Source organism: Aedes albopictus, chromosome 3, assembly GCF_035046485.1.
Source record: "Aedes albopictus strain Foshan chromosome 3, AalbF5, whole genome shotgun sequence".
NCBI classification, from domain to species: Eukaryota; Metazoa; Arthropoda; class Insecta; order Diptera; family Culicidae; genus Aedes; species Aedes albopictus.
The window spans coordinates 444,899,334-444,917,038 of NC_085138.1; the positions used below are offsets into that span (position 1 = coordinate 444,899,334).

Below are 17,705 nucleotides of genomic sequence, written 5' to 3' on the forward strand. Positions count from 1 at the left end.
CTACGAAAGCATTGCTTGGGTTAGCTGTCAAAAGCTGTTTGCTTAAAGGTTGAACAATAGATGTTTAATACGGCATGTTGATGAAGCTGGTTACATAGAGGCATAAAATTCTATTCAACTTGATATTCGGCCATCTTAGTATTGATGTTTAAACAGGTTGGACAAGCCATACTTTAGACCAGTGGCGATTCCCTAACCTCAAATCTACCTGTTCAACGAACGTAAATTCTTGAATTTTCTCATCAAACTGGCTTGTAATTTGTAGAAAATGATGACAATAGCCGTTTCCGTCCAATTTCAATTTGATTCTGATCATGAATTCTCCGCAAATTCCAGTTTTAGGGTCGTTGAACAGGTAAAAAGTGAGGTTACGAGATGCCACTACTTTAGACCAATATTCAGTTATCATTGGGTTCAGCCTAATGGTGTCAGTGGCCAGCCCATGTTCAGTTTATACTCTCATTTTCAGCATTCATTGTTACTTGGGACAATCACTAGAGGAACCTCCAAAGATATACCAGGACAAATTCCCCCAAGGATTGTCTGGTTAATACCCTAAAGGAATTCTTGAAGGAATGTGGAGGAATTTATAATGAAATCACTGAAAAAATCTACGGGGAAAATACTGGAGGAATTCGTCGAGCTTGCATCCTTGCAAAAGCATCTGTAACATTTTCTGAAGGAATTGTCGAAGGAACTCCTAAAGTATTTTTTGGAACAAGTCCTGAAACAATCACTATCGGAACGCCGCAAGACTTAAATGGAGAAAATCGTTTGAACATACAGTATCGGACAACAACAATGCACCAAAGTCGTTTTCCAATACGAATTAGCCTTCTTTAGATTGCCATATCTCAGATATTTTTAACCCGTTGGATTTTATTTTTTCGTGATGAACTACAAAACATTTCAAAACTAAAAACTAATGAAAATGAAACAATAGCTACGGATAGGTTTATTTTGATTATAAAAATGCACCTAGCCAAAAAATCTTTAACAAAAGAGTCTGGAATGGATTCAAATGTTGTATCGAAATGGGGAACACATTTATATCAATTCAAAGTTGTTTCCCTTTCTGGGTTTTGTCTTGTTTACCATCTGAGTCAAGCCTTCCAAGCTTTTAAACTGTATTTTTTACCCTTTGATAGTGGTACAAGGCATTTGATTAGTTTTTCTTGTAATGTACCATCACATTCATAACATGTACATTGCCCGAGCAGAGGAGAATAGCAAGTTAATAACTACGAAATAACATAACCTGTTTTTATATCTTGTTTTGTTATTATTAAATTATCAAGGCATAGCTTTTCCATAACAAATTTTGTTGGACAATCTCATTTTGTTATAATCAAGCTATTGATATACATCACCTAAATTACATTTAAATAACATGTTTTGTTAAAGTACAAGTTTAGTTATTGTTGTACTATTGATCAACTTATCAGCAATAGCACAACAGTAACAAGTTTTGAAATCACAGGAACAATTCGACAATTATGACCTGGCCCATATAGCCGAGGTGGTAAACGCACGGGTATTCAGCATGACCATGCTGAAGGTGACGGGTTCGATTCCCGGTCGGTCCAGGATCTTTTCGTAAAGGAAATTTCCTTGACTTCCTTGGGCATAGAGTATCTTCGTGCCTGCCACACGATATACGCATGCAAAATGGTCATTGGCAGAGGAAGCTCTCAGTTAATAACTGTGGAAGTGCTCATAGAACACTAAGCTGAGAAGCAGGCTTTGTCCCAATGAGAACGTTACGCCAAGAAGAGAAAGAGAGAGACCTGTCCCTTTGTGTTGTTCCATTTTTAAATTCAGTTAAAAAGGAAATTCCTGAACGACTCCTTTTAAGAATTCCTTAAATAATTTTCGGATAAACACTTGGAAACCTTTCGATAAATCCCTGGAGAAGTCTTCCAGAGAACTACTGGCGCAATTTTCTTAGAAATTCCGAAGTTAATTCTTTTGAGCAATTACTAGGACTCTTGGCAGAATATTTTGAAAAAAACTCCTGGAGAACACTTCGGAAAAAAACTCATGGTGAAATCCTTAAAGAAATTTTTAGAGAAATCTTAAGATGAACTTCGGGACTAATGATCACAGGAAATTCTGAAAAAACCCTTGAAGAGATTTTATGCAGGATTCTGGAGGAATTTCTAGAGGAGTGTTTGAAAATCCATTAAAGATTCTGTCAAAGAACTCTCGGAGAAATTTCTGAAGATTTTTGGAGTCATTTATGAAAAAGTTTATGACCAAATCTGTCGACAAATTTTTGGAAGAATTTTTGATAAACATAAAAGGAGTTTTTTACGGAATCCTTAGAGAAATGAATAGAGGAATTTTAGGGAAAAAAAAAATCTGGTGAAAGTGCTTTAGGAATCATCAGAGGAAATTCAGGAGAAATCATAGCAAAATGTTTGGAGGAATTCTTGTAGAATCCAGGAGAAATATTCGACATAATTCTTGAATCCAGGGAAAAAATCGGAGGAATTAAAACAATCTTTCCAGGAAAGTTGTAATAATCTTTATAATATTTCCAATATCCCAAAAATTTTCTGCAAAACTGTTGAGTATTCTAAAAATTCTTCAGTTTCCATGCTGAAAAAAAAAACAAAGGTGCTCCGAACACAATTAAAGTATAACAGTTTATAAATTACAGGTGGAAATCGAAGCTCGTCGTATTTGATAATATAGAAATTACTAAAGTTCGATTATCTTGTGACTTCAAATCTCTTAGAATGGATTAAAAGCTGAATATAGTATTTTTCGATCATTTGAAAATATTTCAGTGAAAATAGTCAGAGAATGATGAACCTCATGTTATTGGCGGGTTTGTGAGACAAAGCGAATAATTTTATATAATAAGTGTTATAACTTATTTAGTAACGAGTTTGATATCATAGCAAACTCTGCTCTCCGATTATTATCAATAACATATTAACCCTTCAGCGCGCGCGCTGTTGTAAAACATACAACACTACCAAAAAACTTCGCTCTTCGTATACAGCGCGAGCGCGGTGCAGTTTCGATTGCTTGATGGCGCGCGTCCTGAAAGGTTAATATCAAAATTTGTTATTGAAATATTTTCCGAATTCATTGTTATTAAGTTGTTATTGAAACGAACAAAACAAGTTATTGTAATGGTTTTCCAGGAACATTTTTTTGTTATGGAATTTGTTATTTTGCCGCTTATGACAGACAAGTTTATAACACAATATATTATGGTAATAACTTAAAAAAAAATCGATTTTATTATTTAGTTATTTTGCCCGAATAACACAGCTCCTTATGCTGTTGTTATTCCCTTCTGCTTGGGTGGAAAGGTTGATATTCAGTCTAATACATGCAATTCTTAATTACACCAACAAAGCTAGCCATGAAAATGTTTGACATTGCTCAGGTCATTTTGACAGACCACACACATGCACGAAAAAGACGGATTATATATTCTACTTTATCGATCTTGTTGCCGTCCTTTTCATGCTCTTGTTACATCTGTCTAAATGACCTGAGAGTTTTCAGTCTTTTTGTGGTAATGTTCGTTGGTGTAATAATAGTTATTTATGTGACGAGTTGCAAGCCTTGTTGGATAAATGTACGACTCGTGCTGAAAAACCGAGTTTTGCAACGAGTTCCATACAAATTTTTATGCAATGATTTTTTTCATTATTCATTTGAGTTGCATAATGTTCATAATGCAACCCAAATGAGTTGCATTATGAACATTATGCAACTATTTTTCTTTATGCAACTCATTTCAGTTGCATAATGAACCAGTTCGGAAAAATTGGCCGTTATGATACCAAGATGAGTCCTGGATATTATGATACTGAATTACATAAAGAATTATATAATGCGCGTGGTTACTTGGATAATGCTTGCCCAAATGCGTACGATCGCACGAACAGAGGATCGAGTTAACCCTTTATAAGGTCGAGAAAACCAGGCACGGAATCCACTCTTTCTACATTGGAATTTAAAGTATATGCGGTGTAATGAACAAAAACGATTTTATTTTCAAAAAAATCGATGGTCGATTTCGTATGAAAAAAATTGGTCTAAATTTCAACTTTTTGTCAACAAAGTTTAAAATGTTGTTATTTTGTGATGCGTTTATCTATCATGCTGATTTTTTGATAAGTTGTTGCCCCAATATTCATGAGTGACATGTGTGGATTTGAACTCGATTGGCCAATCATTTTGGACGATATGGCAATTTTAGTACATGCCTATTTATAGTAGTACATTTTTTCAAAAGGCTGGATTCCTAAAAGTAATGAAGCAATCAAGTTGAAATGTTGTCCACAAGTATAAGGAACATAGGCCTTTTTTCCCCATCATTTGATTTTCAATTAATTCACCACAACAGAAGTTCGAGCTTATAAACCTTTATGCACCCAAAAATGGCAGTTTTGGACAGACATTTTGTTCTAAAAAAGCCCATTCATATTTGTTATGGCTCAAAAAAATCATGAGTGTTCACAAGGCCTGATGTGTCCATCAGTTAAAACAGAAGTTGTAAAAATTTTCTAAACGAACAGAAAACAATATGTGTATAAGGTGGCAATATAGTTGCCACTGCCTTATAAAGGGTTAGGAATGATTTGTGTATTTTCAAAATGACTACACCTGGCAACCCTGACCGGCGCTCAGGTGCTCCGGTTTGTTGTCGTTGCGTACCTCGGGCATTAAAGTTCCTTATAGAAAACAATGGCGTAAGCGCTGCTGGCTGGGAAAACGCTACTCCAAATTACAGTGGAAGAAAAACTAGCAAAAAAACAGATCACTTTTGTTCGAATCACCGCCAAGGCCCAGTCGTCAGTCAGTCAGCCCTCAATGATTCACTTTAGCGCGCCCCGGGTTGCTTTGATTTTGTGTTTTTTTTTTCACTTCTATTCACTCAATTCACTCCCGCGCGAAAAAAAAAACGAGAAAGTTATCACAATCGTAATTTGAGTTAGAGCTGCCCGTGAGTTGGTAACGTGTTTTTCCGTAAATTAGATTCAACTGCGCCGACTTACGTCCCCAAGACGGCGGGGGAGAGAGAATTTAACTCGCGTGTGCGATCCGCGGGATATCAAGACTTTAACTCGTTTTCAAAAATTGTGTAAAGTAATCTTCTCCCGGTTCGACGTGGTTCTGCGGAATGCGACAAAAACACTCGCCCTACTGGAAGTGACTGACATCTTCTACGCCCGTCGCAGCAAGTTCAGGTACGCGCGTGGTGTTACTTCACTGGTTTCTGAAACTACAATACCATAACTGCGGTCGTTTTTTTTTTTTTTTTCATTCGTCTGGCTGCCCCCGGTTTATTTTTTGTACCATAGCTACAGTGTCGGCCAATGCATTTGAGGTTTATTAGATGTTCTATATAAAGTGGTAATATAAGAATGGCTTGAACTGAGCCATTCTTATGCACTGATCTGACTGAAATTTCGGCAGAACCAAGGCTTGAAAGATATGATGGTCTCACCAAAATTGGTTTTCGGACACATACTTCAGGAAAAGAGATTTTCTAATATTTTTTCTATAATGCGAGGTATGCACTTCCAACGGAATCGCTCAAGTAATTTTCGTTCAGTGCATTATTTTTCCGTGACCGGAATGGTCAAGAAATTTGATTTGACGTTTCGTTTCAGCGCCGTACTAGGATCCGGAATAAAGCGACGCTTTATTATTTCTTGAGCGATTCCTTGCCTGAATTTTCCACGCATCGAGATAGTCCAAGAAATTTCTTGCGAACTGCGTACTACCCATAACGGAGCAATAATTTCATAATTTCAGATGGCTACGTTTAAAAATGCGCCTGGATGCGCTTCTTGTTCACCAAACATCGGAAAAGTGGCAAAACTTTTGTCCATCACTGCATACCGGCTTGCTTCAATGGTTTGCTTTCGTTTCATCCAACTGAGCTCTGCTGGCTGGGGCTAAAAGTTGGGCTTATGTTAAACAATTGATTTAAATTTCACATTCCAGTGATTTTGATGTGGAAAAAGTTATTAACAGTAGTGCGGCAGAAGACGAGCAGTAAATACTACTACACATACTACTGTCAAACGCCACCACCGGTGTAGCGGTGGTGGTTGCCAAAGCCACACGGGAACGACATTGAAGGTGGTTGGTTTGCGGATGTGAATTTGTGGACGAGAACTATGTTCCCCAGAGGGTGGCGAAACAAAGACCAAAGGAAATTAGAAAAAGATGTGCCAAGTAGGCTTTGAGTCAGGTGTTCACCACTGTATGCACTACCTTCTCGGTTGTGTTTTGCTCGACTCCAAGGGTGCTAATCCGTATTATTATTGCTGTACGCCTATCGGATTACAATCAGAGCCCATTCAATTCCACATATAAGAGTGACTTCTAGTCAATAGGTCGGCTCCAGTAAGCGGCGAACTGAGCTGATAGAAGAATGAGCCTAAATGGAGTAGCCACTTGAGGTGGCTATTTGAAAACTTAACACAATATCATCAGAGGTCTTTGAGGTATAATACTGTACCGATTTTTCGAATCCTCTAAGCAGAATACCCACTTAGAATGAGTGTAATCAGCAAAAACTGATGACACTCAATCGATTTAAGAATCAGTTTTTATATTAAAATGCTCTGCTTGAAGAATAAAAGCAAAAACATAGATCAAAACGTCTTTAGTATGCACAAAAAATAAGCTTATTTTTTGGAAAAGCATTGGGCTACCGATACCGTTTTATTAAAGCCTCTTTGATGGTCCACAGAGTAGTTCTAGGCAGTGGATCGAATGACAGCGGAATGATTATTCGACGTCAAAAGTAAACAGTGAGCGACAAGTTCACGCTCGCATGGTCCACTGCACGAAGTTATGCTGGCCTGCTTACTCTCACAGAAAATTTGACGTTTGAGAGGTGCCGACACCGCTCAAACGTCAAATTTCGTGTGAGAGTAAGCAGGCCAGAATAAATTCGTGCAGTAATCCATTGTAGCATCCGTCATCGTTTCAAGCTTTTGTATTCCGATTTTTTTTTGTTTGTGCTTCGTCCAAAATTTTTGATCTATTAGATACTACAATTAGTTGCAAACACAGAGAACCAGTTGAATAGGGTTATCCGGTGAGTTCGTTCCTTGTTATTGCATTGTTCTGTTTTCATTATGGTATTGGTTTAGTCTTTTAGTATAGGTGATGATTTGCATCTAGTTATTGTCATTAGTGTATGTCTACTTATGAAATATTTTTTCATGAAGTTTGTCGCGTCGTTTTTAGTAAATATATATATATATATATATATATATATATATATATATATATATATATATATATATATATATATATATATACATATATATATATATATATTTTTTTTTTTTTGAGGCTTTGAATTTTAGAAATTTTAATTCATTCGCCTCCATTTTAGTAAATATTAAGTATTTGTATTTGACTACGATTGAATTTGACTTGAAAACGGCAGATATTCTATCCGTTCGACTATCATTGTTCGAAACAAATTGGATAAAGAATCGGCACTAGAGCACTGCGTGAGCGATGCCTATTGGCAGCTGCACTCAGTGCCTAAGTGTATTCTATTCTAATTCTTCTATATCGAACTGGTTGCATATGCGCTGCTATCACTTTTCTACCCTGTCCATGGTAGAATTATAAGCACGAGGATGTTGATGTGTGGCTCTTGTTCATTTTCCAGTCCGATTGGGGGTCCATTATGAGTTGCCGTACGTCGATATCAAAGTTTCCGGGTCCGTTAGAGCATATGCTCAGAAGAGGGTCAGGTGTCAGCCGCTCTCGGGGGAATGAGCAACTGACGAAAAATTTCAAGTGCCGGGGCTGAGTTCGAACCCATGACCATCCACTCACGAAGTGAACGTGTAGCCACTACGCCACAGGCCTCGGCAATAATTATTCATGTGTCAATGTCAATTAAATAAATACCCGGGTAGACGGGAATATCTAACAATTTTTGCTGTCATTGCTCGATGTGATTTTGATGTGTTATTCAAAAATCTAATGAATATCGCACGAAGAGCTCAAATTGATATAATATCAGTTTTTGTTCTTGTAGAAATAGCTGAAAATTTCTACATAAGTTTAGCTCTTCTGCACGAAATGGAACACATACTCCCATAGAGTTGGCTCAATGTTAGTGAAATGCCATGTACCCCTTCCTGAAAACCTGAAAGTAATAAAAGTCATTAAGAATTCTTCATTTTTTTAATTCAGTGCCTTGAGATAGATCTCAACGAGTTCCAGCATATTATCAACATCCAGACATAATGAGCATTTAAGAGCATTTGCCTCCTCCAAAGCTTCGACTAGACTTAACTGGAGGTACTCAAGAACGACGAAGGTTGTTCCCTATATCTAACATCCTACCCTTCTAACAAATATCCTTCCTTTGGTGGTTGTGGGAATGCCGGGCCGAGTGTTCGAAGCCTCTAGTAGCAACAACCATTACACTCTAGCATTTTTCTAACTTTCCAACTGACTGTACAGACTTGGCCAACTCTGTCATTGATTAAAAATGTGTAGTTTACCCGCGCGGAAGAGTGTGCTTCTTCATGACATGCTGGTGGGATTTTAAAAAAAAATTAAATTTCGGAATGCCGATCAAATTTTAGAGCGTTCCAAGGGGAATGCTGGTTGGCACTTCGGTTCTGAGAAGACTTTCAAAAGGATTGTATTTAGAACCATGGAAGGGCCATAGCCTGATAAAATTTGCGTTTCAGTCTACGGAAGGATGTGTTTAGCTGGATTACCACGCTAATCCTGTGGAAAATTTTAGGGAATTCCCAAGACATACCAGGGTTTAACTTGACTTCAACTTTGAGAAAAAATCAGTGAGTATTTTATGGCGAATCCAGTCAGTGATGATTTCTATTAGCGTGTGTGGAAACTGCGTGTGAGAAACCCAAAGAAGAGCTCGTAACGGAACTCGTGAAGTAAATCCATATAAAATTAATTTTAAAAAATCCTGTAGGAGTTCCTCCATACAGACAATCTACATTGCGAGCATATTCCACAATAAACTTCCAGAAAAAAAATCAGAAGAATATGTAGAAATTATAGAACGAACTCCTGGAGGAATACAGAAAGATTTCGAAGAGAAGAAATCTTGAAGGCAGTTTTTGTAGGAATCTAGGTATTATTTCCTGAAGTGATCTAAGAAAGAACTTCTAAACGAATCCCAGATAATCTCAGAAGTCAAACCTGGACGAACCCGCGAAGAAACTCTTTGAGGAATCCCAGAAGGAAATAAAAACTTCCAATAGAAATCCCGAAAATATTTTCTGAAGAAATTCTAAAGATACTCTTACAGAAATCACAAAAGGAATGCCTAGAAGAATCCAGGAAGGAATTCCATAAATAACTCCCAAAAATACCAAAAAGTGCTTCTGGATGAATTTCAGAAGAAGGAATCCTCAAAAAAAAAGAATCCAAGAATGAACTGCTTGATGAATGCCAGAAGGAACTCCTAGAGCGATCACTAAAGCAACTTATGCATTAATCACCTGCATTGATCACAAAAGTAACAACTGGAGGAATCCAGGAAGGATTTCCTGGATAAATCTTACAAAGAATTCCTGGAAAAATCCTGAAAGACTCCTGAAGGATTCTTGGGAGGTATTTTGAATGGATCTCAGAAACATCTAAGAAGAAACTCCTGAATCAATCTCACATAGAGCTCGTGGAGACATTTCAGGAGAAGGAATCTTCAAAAGAAGGAATCCCTGACGAAACTCCTCAAATGATCAAAGGATCAGCACCTAAAGGAATCCAGGAAGAAATCCCCGGAGGAATTCTAAGTAGAACTCCTGGAGGAATCACTGAAGGATTTCCGAAGAAACCTCGGAAGTAATTTTAAAAGGAACTTCTGAATTCCTGGGATTCCTTAGAAAAAAAAGACACTACACCGTCTTCAGCCAGACTTCATAGACTGAACATTATTAACACGAGATAACGGGCAACACATATAACACCCAGTGGCCCAATGGAGAACTTTCTGTTTGACGAAAAGTTTCCCCGACTGGAGCGGGAATCGAACTCGCTCTTCAAGGCTTACGAAACGCCTAGACGACTGACGCCGCTAACTGCACGGCCACGAAGCCAGAAATATTGTCTCGACAATTGGAGGCAAACTCACAAGTAACTACTGGAGCAATGCCTTACTAAAACTGCTGACGAAATTCTATAGGAAATTGTAGGAGGAATTCCTCAACGGAAACCTGTATGAATTTTATGAATCTCATAGATGTGTTCCTTACGGAACTCATGCAATAAACCATAAGAAGTTCCATAATTCCATAGGAACATATAAGAGAATGCCAAAATGAACTTCTTTAAAAAAAAATCAGAAGAATCTGCAGAAATTACAGAAAGAACTTCTGAAGGTATACAGAAAGCATTCATTGGAGGAATTCTAGAAGCATTTTTTGAATGAATCTCAGAAAGAATTCCTGGAGAATTCCTAGAAGGATTGCTGGAGGAATATCAGATTCGAGTAACAATCCTGAAAAAAATCAGGAATGGATCCGCGAAGGGACTCTTTGAGGAATTCTAGAAAGAGGTCCTGCAAAATTACCGGAAGGAGCTAATTGTGCAATCCCGGGAAAAACTTCTAGTAAGAATCCTGGAAAAATTTCAAGAGAGACTCCTACCTAGAGAAACCCACGAAGAATTCCCATAAATAACTCCTGGAAGAATCCCAAAAGGAGCTTCTGGATGAACCGCAGAAGAATGAATCTTCAAAAGCAAGAATCCCAGGAGGAACTCCAAGAGCAATCACAGAACAGATTTAAGAAGGAATCCCAGTAGGAACTCCTGCAATAATCACAAAAGATATACCTGGAGTAATCCAGGAAGGACTTCCTGGATAAATCTAACAAAGAATTCCTCGAAAAATTCCAGAAGAACTTCTGAATGGCCTCGTCCGGAAGTTTTAAAGAATAAATGTAAGATGGAACTCCTGGATGAATCTCACCAAGAGCTCCTGGAGAAATCTCAGAAGAAGGAAACCTCAAAAGGAGGAATCTCAGAAGGAACTTCTCGAATAATCACTGGAGAAATACTTCAAGGAGCCCAGGAAGAAATTCGCGGAGGAATTTCAGGAAGAACTCCTGGAGGAATCACTGAAGGAACTCCTGCAGAAATCTAGTTTTCTTCTTCTTCTTCTTGGCGTAACGTCCTCACTGGGACAAAGCCTGCTTCTCAGCTTAGTGTTCAATGAGCACTTCCACAGTTTTTAACTGATAGCTTCCTCTGCCAATGATTATTTTGCATGTGTATATCGTGTGGCAGGCACGAAGATACTCTATGCCCAAGGATGTCAAGGAAATTTCCTTTACGAAAAGATCCTGAACCGACCGGGAATCGAACCCGTAGCCCTCAGCATGGTCATGCTGAATATCCGTGCGTTTACCGCCTCGGCTATATGGGCCCTAAGAAATCTAGTCATCTTGGATGAACCTTACAAAGAAATCCAAAAGATACTCCAGAAGGATTCCTGAAGGAACTTCGGAAGGAATTTCAAAAGGAACTCCTGATGGAAGCTCGGAAGAAAAATCTGCAAGAAACCTTTGATTCCCAAGAGAGAAATCATCCTGGAATTCCTCCAAAAGCTCTTTCTGAGATTCCATCAGAATTATCTTCTGAGATTCTATCAGGAATCCCATCCTATATTCTTCCAGGAAACTTTTCTGGGATTTTTCCAGAAATTCTTCGTGGGATTCGCCTTGGAAAACTTTTTGAGCATCATTTTAAGATTTGGCCAGGAGTTCCTTCTGAGATTCATCCAAGTGCTCCTTCTGGAACCCCTGCTTGAGTTATTTTTGGTATTCCTTCCTGGATTCCCAAAGGAATTTCTTCAGTTATTTATCTTGGAATATGTTGTGGGATTCATCCAGGAAAACCTTTCGGGATTTCGCTATGATTTTTTTTGAGAAATTCCTCTCAAAAGTTCCTACTGGATTTCCATCAATAGTCGTGCCAATATATCTATTTGGGTGCTCCATCTTGAGTCATATTCGAAGATCCAGGAAAAAAAATCTTAGAATAAATCCTAAAGACATCCCTGAAGGAAGGAACTCCTGGAAGAATCGTGGAAGCTATTGGAACTGTTGAACCCGCATAAGATTTCTATTATAAACCCGTTTAGAGTCTTCCCTGCATTCAGTAAATAATAGTAGGATCATTTCTATACACACTGGCAAGAGTCACTCTGCCTTCCACCTGCAGTTAAGTAGTCAAAATTGTGGAAATGGAGCGGACTTGGTGTGATGTTTAAAGCACGTGATTTTCACGCCGAAGGTCTGAGATCGAACCTTGCTCCCGACAAACCCCCAAAATGTTTTTCCTTTGGAAGGGAGAAGTGAAGCTGTGGGTTCCAAGATAAACTACCTCTGGAATAAAAAATCTCGTTGATAATAAGTCATCGAGTCAGTTGCAATCTCGCTCTTGTTGAACAATTGGAGTGGCCCAGCTAACGGTCGGAGTTGCAAAGCGAAGTTTGGGAAGTTATGTTTTGGACTATCGAAAAACATTTTAACCCTCTAATACCCAATCCCGCCTTTAGACGGGGTATAGTTTGAGCATTTTTGTAATTTTTGTTTCGTGGAAAATCATTTTTTTTTATATTTTTGGCTGATATTTAGGACTGTTCTGTATATCTCAAAATGGTTTTTGGCGCATTTTAAAGCGTATTTATATTTTTTTAAATCATTGAAAAATTGATGTTTTAGTCACCTTTTAGAAGTCATTGTTTATTTTGTATTGAATCGCTATAATTAACACATTTTAAATTTTTCCCAAATCCTTCTATCCTTGTTTAATAGTTTAAGGAAATCGAATACACTCTAAAATTATTTTTCTTAAAATTACACGGAAAATAAAATTTTCTGTGAAAAAAAAAATATAATAATAATATTTCAACAATAATCATAAAATCTCAAAATGTTTTCATCTCAAAAAATCCGTTCCCCAAATTGGCTTCCAGGAAAAATATAAAAGTGTGGGGATGTTCAAAAATAAAAATTAGAAAAATCAGAAACTGAAATTCACGAAATCGAGAATTAAAAAGAATCATCTTCCAAAACATGTTTAAATCGATTTTAGATGACGAAAAATGATATTTAGATCAAAATCAAAAATTTGGGTATTAGAGGGTTAAACCAAAATTACAGATAGATGTGTGCGCCAGCGTGTACACCGTACCGGCCTGAAAGCAATGTTAGGATTGGAATTTTAAAGGAGTATTGGGCCCATACACGGATGAAGTCAGTTCATGGATATGATGTTGGAAGCCTTATTAAAAAGAATCTTCAAGACGGCGTCGCATCCCGGGTAGAAGTGAAATACTGACGATCAAAACGTGTTATTGGTTTGATTGATATAAGAGATAAAAGATCTGAAAATAATATCTGAAAAATGTTCCTGGAACATTTGAACAATATAAAAATTTGATATTTCAAGATCAAACAAATAGCTTGCTGCTATTGGTTAGATCTTACAAGATCTAAATATGATTTGATGATGATGTTCCAGGAGTAAATTTTACATATTATTTTTAGATCTTTTATTTCTTATATCAATCAAACCAAATAAAAAATATGCTCTTACTGAGCTCTTTTCCTCTACCCGGGATTTGGCGGCAGCGCGGTGGAATGAACACCGCGCACTGTTCAACGTACTGTTCCTCTAACAAATTAACAGCATCAAAACGACGAAACGATTTCCACAGCACATTTCCAAATGTTTTCTTTAGGTAGGGTATCGCGCCACTTGGGCGGTGGCTTCTATATTCGTCTGTTTCCCACTATAACGCAGTCAAATTTGAACCAATTGACACAATTTTTGGAATGCGGTGAGATAGGTATGGAATCTACCCGTGTACAACATTTCAAGTCAATTGGTTCAACATCGACTGAGTTATAGTGGGAAACAGGCGAATATAGAAGCCACCGCCCAAGTGGCGCGATACCCTAATCCAATCGTTAGAAAATAGTAAACTTTGATCTCGATCACTTGAGAAGCCACACGCCGACAAATGTTGCTTTCACGCCGAAAAGTCGACGCACACATTTAATTACTGTATGGCCTACTACGTATCTTTCTACGTATAGTAGAGTGCTTTCCTTCTTGTATGCAGGTAAGGAACAACAACTGGTTATCATTATTGTAAAGAATTCATTATATTTTTTATTTCAACTAAAAACTTTTGTAATCATGGAAGGCAAGAGATCAAAACAACGAACTATTTGCTACTGCTGTTAATGAAGCTGACAAATAAAACAATTCATTTCTCTAGCATGCTTTCAAAACAATAACTGTAATTTGTTCCATTCAAGATGTGATCTCGCATAATTTCTCTAAAAAACCTCCAGCTAATTCCTTGGTTTACTGCCTCACAATTAATCAAAATGACTTTTGTGAAACCCCGACCGAAAAATTCAATTAAGAAATTTTTGCACCTTTCACGAGAAATGCAGCCATTTCATTAGCATCGCCGTCATCATCTCATCATTCGTCATTATCACCGCAGTAAACATGAGTTTTTAGTGCCCTGCCTATCGCCTGAACCACAATAAGGCAATCGAAAGCATCACAAATGGAGGTGTGCGAAACCAAAAAAAAAGCAGATACTCAAACGCAACCAACCCAACCAACCAACAGCTACGACGCTGACTAAAAGGTAAAACCCAAAGCAAAAGACTTACCACACGTTAGTCTCCGGTGCGAATTGTTCCCATCATTGTGCGCTCATTCTCAACCAGTAGCATGCAGCAGCGACAGCCTTTCATTACCCGATGGTTCGTACCCTTCCCGCACTTCACTTCCTTTGGCTAGCCAGAGAGGTTTTAACTTCCACTGCAAGCTGCGGCGCAACAGGTCTGGTCGCCGCCGTCACGTCCAAGCCAACACGCACCTTTAAACTTCACACACTTGCATCGATGTCTCCAATTATCCTGCTTCGTAAGTGCTCTCTTACTTGGCTTGTGTTGTTTTCGCTCCCTCGCGGACCACTCCGTTAAACTTTCTAGTATTCCCTTTTCTTCTTTGTTCTGCACCTTCTTCGTAGAATCACATTGCACCCACCGTACTTGGTGTTCACTGATTACTCCTAGCACCCGTCTAAGGTCAAGAAACTTGGTCAAAATAGCTGTAAAACACACTTCACTAGCTATACGCTCGGCTGATATCTTCACACTTCAGTTGATTAATCGACTTGCGCATACTGCTGCTGCTGCTGCGTGGATCTAAGTAAGCCACTCACCGTGCTACCTTGAAACCCGTTCTAATGGTTCAGCGCCGTGGCCAACTACGATCCGCACGATAGATTCAAGCTCTTCATTACGCTAATCTCTGCTCACAGCAGCATCGCAAGCAGGGGGTCACTTTTTGGTTTCTCTTGCACTTTATGCGTTTTCACCACAAATCGGAGACGGTGGAAAGAGGGTGTTCGCCGTTGGTGGCTTGATCCACTGATCTCATTCAGTTGTTGCACTCGCGCGCACTTCCCGGAAAAGATGGCAACTTGGCAATATTGGCGGCCAATGCGAACTCCTCGGATATGAATGGAAAGAAGGCACACCTTTGGTCGGGATCGCTGGCTGGCACCAAAAACTTCGCACTTTCGAACGAAACGAGATCTTAACGGAACGCAGAAACTGAACGACTGAATGGGGAATGGTGAAGAGAGCAACCGAAAGCAGAATCAACCCGTAACAGGTTTCCTTATTGAATAATTCTCCTCACATCTAGGTATGAAGCGATCTCGAAGAATGGTTGCGGATTAAAACATTTTCATCAGCTCAGCTCTCTGCTGGACTCGGGTGTGTTGTGTGCTGTGGTTGTAGTGGATTATGGTCTACCCGATGGTATTGGTGTTTTCATTCTATGCTGGTCGCCATACCAGACGATAAATATGCAGAGAGAATGATGGTGGAGGCGCAATAAAAAAAAAACACCTATGATGTTGAGGCAGGGGTTCTCTGATCATGCTACCCGGAGCGCATAATATTCTGCCAGGACATCCGCGCTTTTTTATTTACTGTTTTAACTAATAAAAGTTAACTGTTTTCATCTAAATTCTGGAACTGAAAACTTCTCTCGGGTAACTTAAAGAAATATAAGTGAAATTCATAGTAATCAAACATTTGTGTGAAAGTTTGTTAATTTGATTAAAGCCTCTTATTGTAAGCTCCTAAATCTGAATTTTAGATCAGTTCTGTTTAGAACCTACAAAGTGTGGAGCGGACCTGATGTGATGGTTAGAACACTTGACTATCACGCCGAGGACCTGGGCACGGTGTGTTGAAACAGGATTATTATCGCACTTTCATGAACCTAAAATATTTTTTCGTTATAAGTTAGCCTTAGCTGTATATATTAAGATTCTGGAGGTTAAAAAATCTTTGATCGGGGAAAATTAAAATAAATTCGATTTTAGTGGTTTTCTACTTTTCCCATATGATGTGGTATTACGCAAATCTGATGAACCTAAACTCCGCTAGAAAAAGTCCCCTTTCTAATAATACATTTGAAACCATTTAGTGAGAAACGAATTTAAAAGTCTTTACAACGAGTTTAAATTTGTTTGGCATTCGTTTCATGTGCCCAGCCCACTACAGTCTGCCGAAAGTCATAAATCATAGAAGTCTACATTTCTACCATTTGTCCGGCACATAGATATTTGCAATGGAGGTAAACAAATACTTCCCATTTGTGCGACTCATACATTTGAGGAAGCGCCATACACCTGTGGCTCGTAGCATTTGCAGCACATACTCTTCATGTGCTAATTTGCCTGAAATGGTGGGTATTGGTTGCATATACGTTGCATGCCAAACCATGTAACGATACACCTAAACGACGATCACACGGCCACGAAAGATGCTTCGGTTGGAAAATCATTAAACAAATATGGTGACTTAATCACGCGTATTTTTCAACATTCATGTTAACAGTACATTTAAAGGGTGAGTCGTTAATTATTGTGCCACCCTACCTTCAACTGATTCGCAAATTGTCTACAGTTATCTAAATAAAATCAAATTTCTACAGAAGTTTAGCATATATATGTATTTCAACTTTCTGGTTTCAGTTCAAATTTAGGATGCGTTTTAGTGAAATTTACGACATTTTTGATTGACGCCCTCCATGTGGACATGTTCAGGTGCCACTTGAATCAAATAATTAAAACTCTCTGGTTTGTTTATGCGCATCATGCCTGGTTTTCACCTAGCTCCAAGCTTATGTTTCACTGACAACCGTTCCTGAAACCTATTGACGAACATTAAGATGATCCGTTAATGTATAATCATTAATTGCTTCAAGACGCGATACCATCATTTTAGATTTTAGCATGTGATTGTACAACATCTTTATGAGATCTGTTAACTTAATTTATTCTATATCGACCAGAATCTCACTGATAACTGTTCAATTACACATATGTAAACAATAGACCATGAGGAAAAACTGTGCAAAATTTGGTTGATTTCGGTGAAGTAGGAAAAAAGTTACGTTAGTTTCAAACTGGCACAATAATTATCGACTCACCCTTTACTTGTTTTCAGCTAGTTTAGCAGAAATACTGATAGCTCTTCGAATATAATAAAAACTTTCATGTTTATTGTGCTCTGATTTTGATGGGCTCGATGTTTTACTAACAAGTGAAAATACATCCTATATATACTTTTGTTTGCATGTAGGACACATAGGGCCGA

At 38.2% G+C, this 17,705-nt stretch overlaps 1 protein-coding gene and 1 long non-coding RNA gene across 7 annotated transcripts in view; both read right to left on the reverse strand.

Annotated features, from left to right (window-relative positions):
• Positions 1-17,705, reverse strand: part of LOC109425927 (uncharacterized) — an 89,528-nt gene that overhangs the window by 61,071 nt on the left and 10,752 nt on the right. Inside the window, exons 1-2 of one of the 6 annotated variants that reach the window (XM_062856680.1) lie at positions 15,569-15,889; positions 14,694-15,108 (exon numbers count right to left, since the gene is read on the reverse strand). The gene's annotated coding sequence lies outside the window, so the exon portion shown is untranslated. Of the gene's footprint in view, positions 1-14,693; positions 15,890-17,705 lie in introns of those variants that run through there. The other 5 variants (XM_062856676.1, XM_062856679.1, XM_062856678.1 and 2 more) reach the window with 5 other exon arrangements.
• Positions 1,404-1,949, reverse strand: LOC134292129 (uncharacterized). Its single transcript, XR_009999487.1, has 2 exons — positions 1,788-1,949; positions 1,404-1,501 (listed from the first exon to the last, which is right to left on the reverse strand). It is a non-coding gene; the product is annotated as an uncharacterized LOC134292129 (long non-coding RNA).